This window comes from Colias eurytheme, chromosome 12, assembly GCF_061535395.1.
Source record: "Colias eurytheme isolate Ceu_HAF_F1 chromosome 12, ilColEury1 Martin Lab GWU primary, whole genome shotgun sequence".
NCBI lineage: Eukaryota > Metazoa > Arthropoda > Insecta > Lepidoptera > Pieridae > Colias > Colias eurytheme.
In genome coordinates this window covers 7222237-7232191 of record NC_142991.1, presented here as the reverse complement: position 1 = coordinate 7232191, position 9955 = coordinate 7222237, and positions in this window count along the sequence as shown.

The following is a 9955-nucleotide window of genomic DNA, read 5'->3' as shown; positions in this document are numbered from 1 at the left end:
ACTAATGCACTTTGAACTTAGAATTAATAAAAAAAATATCTAAAAAGTACATTAATATACGTTTAATTATTATTTGCAGCTTACTCAATAATCGATACAAAGATACGTTATCAATTAAACGCAATGTCGACACCGGTAGATAAATGATTATTTATTATCTATAAATTATTTTTATAATTATACATGTCTCAACACTCAACAATATACATCGTCATAATACATGTATTATGACGATGAAACCAAAAAAATCGGTCCAGTCCTTCTAGTCCATTATAGTACTTTAAAAATATACATATTATGTTTAGATAATATTATGTCCATTCTAAAGATTCAATGAAATGGTTATCAAAATTCAAAAAGATAACTTTTCAAATAATATTTTTTTAACAAAAATCTAAACCACCTGCGAATGGTCAGAACTTGACAAAATTTAAATGGGACCAATCGGAAAGCCTTCTAGTAGTCTGTGCTTCTAGTAAAAACAGAATCATGAAAATCCTTTCTCCGAGAATTCTAAGGTAACAAACCCAAAAATAAAAGAAAAAAATACTGTTGAATTGAGAACCGTCTCTTTTTGAAATCGGTTTTTAAATAATTTCAAAATTTCCATCCCTCATGATACTTTTTTTTATTTTTCACACACTTTTATGGTATTGTTAAGTATATCATTATTGACTTAACAAATTACTAAGTACCTCGAATAAATTGGTGTAAAAACAAAAAAAATCTATACAAATATTATAAAGAGGAAAGGTTTGATTTTTTGTTTGTTTGTTTGTTTGTATGAATTGAATAGGCTCCGAAACTACTTGGCAGATTTGAAAAATTCTTTCACTGTTGGAAAGCTACATCATTTCTGAGTGACATAGGCTAGGTTTTATCCCGGAAATCCCACGGGAACGGGAACTATGCGGGTTTTTTTTTGAAAACGCGGGCGAAGCCGCAGGCGGAAAGCTAGTATCATATAAAAGTAAATATTACCCGTACCTACTACAATCCGTATCAGTTCCGTAAAGAAGTTCAAATTTCAATATACATACTACATACTTTTATATTGTAGGAAATGAATAACAATATTTAAAAATAAAAATGAAGCATGCGAAAATGTAAAAATATTCAACATTTAATATATGTATTGAGTGTGCCTACACTTTGCTGAATATTAATTTAAATAGCTGTTTATTTAAATAATTATCGAGCACATACTAATTATAGGCAATGATTAATGACCTCCTATCATTCTCTTAACGATCGCATCTATAAAATAATAAATCTGTATAAAAAACAAGAATCACACAACCTCTATATCACATAAATGTCATCGAATTTTGGTGACATGTTTCAACAATTTATTTAACAGTTATAGAAATAAAAAAAAAATGACAACACATTGTTTCGTTACAACTAGGTACATTTTTAACTGACAAGCTCCGTTCATTTTGTCCCAGTTGCAGTGACATAAAAAGGACTTTTTCAATGTCTTTGTTCATAACTTTATCATGTTATCTAGTTAATTGAAAACTAATAACGATGATAATAATAGTTTTAAAGTAACGGTCATATTAATCTCAGCGACTATCTTATCTCAATGAAAACCTAATCCAAAATTAATTATCACATGTTTATGGTTTACTCTAACTTAGGTACTAGAACAATCTTCTTCGTGTCTATGATATGGAATAGACGCCTCAAAAATTACCTACTTCATGTTAACATATAAAATTAGAATTTTAAAGACCTGATTAAGTATATAACAAACGTGTTATATAAATATTAATTCTAATAATTAATGATCAATTTTCGAATCAATAAATCATAATAAATTAATGGTATTGTTGGTTTGACGTTATTTTTACATAATGTGACAAGTGCTATAAAAAACAAACATTAAAAAACAATAGATGTGTCATATCAATCCATTAGTTATAATTGATTATGAAATTCTATTAATTACCTTGTTCTTTATGGTACTTTTTGTTTAAGAGGTGCATAATTCTTTCTAACAGTTCATTATTAAATTTTACCATTATGTATGTCATGAATTTGAAAAAGAAACATTAACCGTGTTTTTATTTGTAAGAATTGATAAAATCTAATATCTGCGTATCGATGGCACAAAAATTAAAATAGTTGAACCATTATATTAATGGTGGAGTAGTGACATTCCCAAAAAGATCTAATCCAGTTTAGAAACAAAGCGGTTTTTATGATCTCCGGTCCGTGTTAACGAGATGATTATTAATAAATGTTTGAACATTTGCATATTATAACACCCGGAACGGCGTAATTAACAGTTTTACTAGTATCAAAAATCAATAGAAACGGATATCAAAATTTTTGGGATGTTTGTTTTAACTTTTAAATGTGTTTCAATTAAGTATGTCTATTTGTTTTTCTCTGATTACTAGTTTAAATAGAAAAAAAAATACCTAGAGGAAATCATCGCTTGAATTAAAATTATAAATTTACTTTTGAAATGTTTCTATCTTCTCTCTTCAATATGGTCAATCGTGGAGTCAAAATAATCTAAATTCTAGAGACAAATAAGGATAGTAGATACAAATACTATTCAAATGTAAAATAAATATTAAATACCTATTCTAATTTCTCTGTAAATTTTTCCCTATGATCAAACGCATGAGGAAAATGGGCACAGTCATAAATTCATCTAAAACAAGCTTTTTTCAATATTAATTATGTTTAAGTAATCATTATTTTATTTAATAACTAGCCGGCGCCCGCGACTCCTTCCACCCAAGATGTCACCTGTATTATAGCTCTATAATCTCCCATCAAGAAAGTTAAAATCGATTCAGCCATTCCAAAAATTACCCCAACCTAATAAAAATACGGACGGACAGATGAACAAAAGTTGATGATAAAGTCTTGATATTATGTAGGTACATCTTATATATAAAAATGAATCGCAAAATGTGTTGGTAAGCGCATAACTCGAGAACGGCTGAACCGATTTCGATAATTCTTTTTTTATTATATTCCTTGAAGTACGAGGATGGTTTTTATGTAGAGAAAACGTAAATATGTACGGGCGAAGCCGGGGCGGACCGCTAGTTACTAATAAAATTATAGGAATTTTCAAAAACGTTTGTTTGAATACATAATTAAATATGTAGATTTTACCAACTTATCGGAACTCTATGCACCCTATTAGTTGAATTCTGACTCATAATATGATGATCTTTATTTTATTTCCACTGAGTAATGATTTTGTACGTGTTTTGGTTTATAAATATTAGGCTGGATACACGTGAAGCAAATGTGCGATGCGGCATCACTACATTGCATAGTATAAAACAAAGTCGCTTTCTCTGTCCCTATGTCCCTATGCTTAAATCTTTAAAACTACGCAACGGATTTTGATGCGATTTTTTTTAATAGAAAGAGTGATTCAAGAGGAAAGTTTTAGTATATAATTTATTATGTTTTAGACTAAGCGGGCGAAGCCGCGGGCGGAAAGCTAGTATATTATAAAAGATACTTGGTGTTAATTGTTACGACATTATTAATGGACTTTATACTTAATTTGGAGTTGTTTGTAAATTATTATCCTGCATAGAAAACAAACTGCGCCCCGTGGTTCCACGCACGTGAAAATGTAATGAGATGATAATAGATACCTAATGATATTCATAGCTAAAGAATTTTTTAAATCCGTTTCATCGATTTGAAATTTTTAAAATAATTAAGTTTTTACAGCCGTCTAAAGTCTAAATTTATGTCAATTGTTATTTTTTAACTCATTCTTGATATACAAAGGGATTTCTGAACAACATAAACATACAAAATACTTGTAGCTTTCGATCTAAATAATAATGTCTGAAACTGCATGGACGTATTGTAAATTGTAATGTATGAACCGCTCCTAACAATACTCCGGAAGTGTCAACATACTTTTCCAATGCTACCTACTACCTATTAATTTAATTAAATATTACTGATATATATTGGTCCATGTTTACACTTAGCTTAAAAACAAGTGATTCTTAGCAAAATAATTTCTCTTCTTAGAAATCGAAAACAATAGAAAAATTTCGATGACTTTTACATATTATTATAATGTGATTTATGTTTGTCTCTTTTTCATGTAATAAAAAGGAACTGTAGTTACTTTTTTAAAATGTCATAAAAAAGAAGACTGTACTTTTTGTCTTTCTAAAAAAGACAAAAAATCAGTGATGTTGGAAATTTATTGGGCGAATAAAATCGTTTTGTGAGAATCGGCCGTAACTCTTTTAAAAACTCGTTACTCTTTAATAGCATTTGATATTGATAAATTATGCAACTCAGTAGAAATGTAAATTTCATTTCGGTTCCTTATAAAAGAATATTTATTTTTATTTGTAAACATGGCTTTAAAATGCGTGTTCATGTGTACCTGCGTCCAAACTAATTTTACGCCGAAGTGTCTGTAAAGATTTTCGCTTGAGCAACTCTTGATTAATTTTCTTATAAAAGATATACGTATATGTTTATTCGACATTTATTAGACATATAAGCCTTTGAGAAAACACCAGGTATGTTTTGTCGCAAAAACAAAACGGGAAGGGGATGAAATATACATATCAGCAGAATTCTGGGGTATTTAATATTTTTAGACTAAAATCAATGACGAATTATAAAGTGTCCCCTGAATATGTTGATGTGTACAGAAGAGCAAAGCTGCTAAACATACACTAATTAGTACATAATATGGCAATGGTAGGTTTGCCTATGAATAAAAAGGCAGACATAGGTACATTGTTAGAGAAGATAACAAAAGATATTCACAGCGAGGGTCCGTAAATAATAATAAAGGTATGTATATACTAAAGTGAAGCATTACCATATGTAATCTGGATGTTCATTCTATTGTTTTACATTCATTAACAAACACATAATATTGGACAAGATATATAAACATAATATATACCTCAAAATAGTATATAGCCCATAAGTTATTATAAAAAAATGTGTGCGTGTACTAGTGTACACACGTAAGAAGTGAAACTTCTTTATGACCTTATTTTTCAAAAAATAATTTACTGTATGCATAATGCAACATTACAGAAATACGTCGAATCACGCGTGGTAGGGATAAAAAAAGATGGCGCGTAACGGAAAAATGTCACGCGTAACGAAAAAATGTTACACTAAATTTTTTTCCAACCCCGATAAAGAAGTTTCACTTCAATTAGTCATATTAGGCAAATATATGTGATGTTATGATAATTTTTATCCTAACTTTTGACGTGACAACGTCTTATAATTCGATAGAGCCGGTTGCACGCACGAAAAAACATGACTCATGCGGCGTTACCTCGCTCTGAGGCGTTCCATGCAAGGCTTGAAGTGCAGGCTAGAGCGTGGAACGAGCGACAAAGAAGCACAATCGACGACTTTACAGACAACCAATTTTTTTTTTATTGAAGTGAAACTTCTTTATCGGGGTTGGACAAAAATTTAGTGTAACATTTTTGCGTTACGCCGTACGCGTGACATTTTTGCGTTAGGGCGTGTCCACATGTACACGGCACGGCGCCGTCAACGCGCAACGATGCGATGTCGCGGCGCAGTGTGTTGCCGCGTCGTAGAAATTAACGTTGCCGTATCGTAAAAATTCACGTCACTATGCCGCAACGTTACAGGGCACGGCAGCCTTGGCAGAGAAGTGGCAGTCTGTAGCACAGTGTGATCAGAATTACCAGAATTCTGTGATTTTAGCAGAATATGAACCCTGATTTAGGGCTTAGCATAATACGCCGCACAATAGATAAAGTTGACAATTTTTAGCAGAATCTTAATAATCTTAACATAATTCAACATTTATTGTAAGTTAACTAGGTTTCATTGAAATAGTTGTGCTAGAAACATAGAAAAATCTATCATTTCCATTTTATGTAACGATTTTGTTGGTGTGTTTGCCTTGGCCACCCTTCAGCAGAGCAGAAATTCAGGATTTTTTTAAATGTTTAGCATATTTTAGCAGATTAACCAAGCAACTAGCAGAATTTCTGCGGGGGTCATATTCTGCTAAAATCACAGAATTTTGTTAAATCTGATCACACTGTGCTACAGACTGCCACTTCTCTGCCAAGGCTGCCGTGCCCTGTAACGTTGCGGCATAGTGATGTGAATTTTTACGATACGGCAACGTTAATTTCTACGACGCGGCAACGCACCGTGCCGCGACATCGCATCGTTGCGCGTTGACGGCGCCGTGCCGTGTACATGTGGACACGCCCTTACGCCGTACGCGTGACATTTTTGCGTTACGCCATACTCGTGACATTTTAAGGTCATAAAGAAGTTTCACTTCTTACGTGTGTACACTAGTACACGCACACATTTTTCATTCATATTATTTAGGTACATAAATTTGTAGGTATAGGTATTATGGCACATTAAGCGACTCCGTGATTTGCAAAAACTTCCTTCGTGTTAAAAAAATGTTGTATACAAATTTTAATAATACTAATTACTATAATATACCTACTCGTGTGATCGTTATACATAATAGTTTTATCGACTAAATATAGTTTCAACCGCCCTTACGTCCAAGAGAAGCCTGGAAATCTATTAATAGAATACTGGTTAATTACTTGTAACTGAAATTCATATACAATTGTTAATTCTTAGTAATAGGGTGATACCTAAAACTCGCAACTCTAATGTTTGAAATTGGCAAATACAATATTAGCTTTAAATTTTTATTGTTAATTTATTCTGGAGAATTATATCAGATATTAATTCTATACATATATATGAAATGTATTTAAGTGGAACCAATGTCATACTATAATTTTAAATGAATATGCTTAAAGTTCCGATGACCCGAAACTGCAAACATTACGGTGTAAAGTGTAAGTAGAAAGGGAAACCACATTCAAAATATCGCGTGATGCATTATGTAGTGTTTTTACTTTTCTTTCGGTTTCATCGGCAGACGTTTTTCTGCCCTATTGTCCTTTTTTCAGGTTTTTTTCTCCATAAGAACTTTCCTTTATTAACGTTAAACAAAAAATTGTCGAATTCGTCGAATTCTCGAGTTAGCAACACATCTGACATCTCGACGCTTAGCAACACATTCTGCGATTCATTTTTATATACAGAGAGATGTACCACTTATTGTGCATCTTTGCCTCCATCGAAATACGAACATGAATTTATGCACAGTCATTAAAGTACAAGGCTACATGATTAGGGTTCATCAATTATCACTTATAACATCTCTTGACCCTTACAAAATTTAGCTTGGTATAGTGATGCAAAAAATGCAAATCTGAATCGTAAATAATAATAAGTTTTGCATCAGGTGGTTGGACTGAAATACTTAGAGGCCTTCAACCGCAGGGTTCCACGCACGGATCCAACCGGTTAATATTATTGAAAATTATTATTTGAATATGTTATTGGTTGTTGACTTTCGTGACGTTGATAATGCGTAAAACTTATTCTTATGTAATAGGTAAATATGCCTAATCTATCTCTATGCAGTAACTTTACTAAGGGTTGCTATAGTTACCACTGTAGTGCGCACATAAGAACTGGTAGAGCCCTAAAAATAGATACTTACTAAATTCTACCTTAGTAATTCTAAATTCTCAAAAAAATATTTCTATGAAAAATGTATTTGGAGACTTTCATTTAGTTGCTAAAGGATCATAATGTCTGGGGCCCTGAGGCGTAGGCATGCTTAAATATGGTTATGGTATGGTATATTTTGTTCTAGAGCGCTAATATATTTTTTTATTACTGTGAAATAATTTTATCTTTACCTCCCAAAAATATAGCTAAACATCGGAATATTTATATACAACAATATTTAAATGTGTACAGTATTTATCCTATTCAATCAATCGGTATGCAATAGTGCGATACAGGAAAAAGTGTAAATTCTCCCGCGTTCAGGTTTTTTGAGCTATTTTCCTGTTATGAAAACTTCCTTATACAGAACCTATTTTATAAAACGACAAAATCAAATTAGTTAGTAATAATTATATATAAATATTAATTATTAATATTTTTTAAGCTTTTGTTTTTAATATTAGCATTTAACTGTAGATTGTAGGCATGATAAAGTATTCACAATTATTTTAAGTACCTACCTATACTTACTTACGCATGCATGAACAAGTTTCCAAGTATCAAATAAAAATATTGAGAACGCAAAACCACAATTGCATATATTTAATATCAATAAGTATGTATTCAAACAAGTATGTATTATATATTTTCTTACTTTTGTTTACAAACATTTATCTCCATAGATAAATGTATTCTTCCAGCTTTTTCCAATATCACAGGTTGTCTGGTAGAAATCACTTGTAAGCTTACTTGTAAGTGATAAGACCGCCTTTTGTACATTGTTCCTATGTGCTGTTTTCTTCTCTGTAATTTTATTTGGTGTGCAATAAAGAATTTATTATTATTATGTTTCTCATCTCCATAATACTCGGGTGCCACCAGAAGGATGGTACCCGGTCTTTTGGAAGGCTTACGTAGGGACACGGATCCAACACGCAGATGCCCTTTTGAGAGTTTTAATGTGTTATGGGACACCAGCCGCAGCCTGCCCATGACTGCACTATATAGAGATGGGCAGTCCACGGCCTATGTAGGACTATTACAGAAAATGGAAATAAATAACTGGACTATGGAAAGGGGTGCTATGTGGACAGGTTACTGGGTCTATAGGAACTATGGCGTCTGCCTTTCTACAACAAAGTTAGTAAAAATAATATATTGGCAGACGGTGACTCGCCCTCTCACAGATGGGCTCTCTAAAAAGTCACTGTAACTTAGCAACAAGAGGGCAACATGTCGTGAGCAGCTAAGGGTGGACTTTAAACGACGATCTGAGGGTCCAGCATCACGTGCCCACTCGCCACTTACGATTCTACTACGGACTAATGTAAAAAATCAAGGTACACACAGCAAAAATTAAAACATTACTATGAATTATCATATTAACAGACATGACATTAGGAACATTGTACAGATAATATTATACTATAGTATCATCATCACAATAATATCAGTATCACACATCTGCTAAAATTCTGGTATATACCAGTTGTGTTCTGTTAATATTGGTGGAATATTCCACCAATATTAACAGAACCAGGTACATATAAACATAACGCATATTGCGCGAGTGCTGTTTTTACGCCAAAAAGTTTTATGCCTCGATGATAAAAAAACTAACCTGAGCCAACATACACTTCGTTGTCTACATTTTTATTCCACGCACAATATTCCAAGAGCCCTTACAGTTTGATATCTTATCACGATAAGATTTACGTGTATGATAATAACGCTTCCTTGTCCCAAATATTTATATATTTTAGCCATTATTTAATATGTACTTGCAAATATTTATTGAATTTATTTTAAATGTGCATAAAAATTTGTATGCACGCGATTAATATGTACATATTTTTATTATAAGATTAAGAAGTGAACTAAATAAGGCGCACGCAAGAATTTAAAATCATTTTTTTGCAGGCTATACAGCCAACAGAAAAAAGATTTGAAAGTATTTTTTCTACTTTGTCCTTCCGTGAAGCGGAGCATTGACACCGATTCAATGAATAGTTGTACCTATAATAGAACCAATTAGTCACATAGGTAGTTTAACATGAAAAAAAATCTCACAAATACATTTTTATTCAGGCATTACGCATTAGAATAGCCACGGCCTAAATCTAGTCCTATGGTATAAAATAGATCGTATGTAAAACATCAATTAAAAATGGAAACAAATGAATATTGTTTTAATATGTTTATTTATTTGAAAGGAAGTGATTAAATGTCCAATTAATATTAAATTAAAATAAATGCCTAACTACGTCATTTGAGTATTTTATTTTTCCACGGTAGAGTTTTTAATATCAAAAGCAAGTTTCGTGACACGGAAATATCACGAAGAGCTTGTATGTTTTTTAGTTGTAAAATG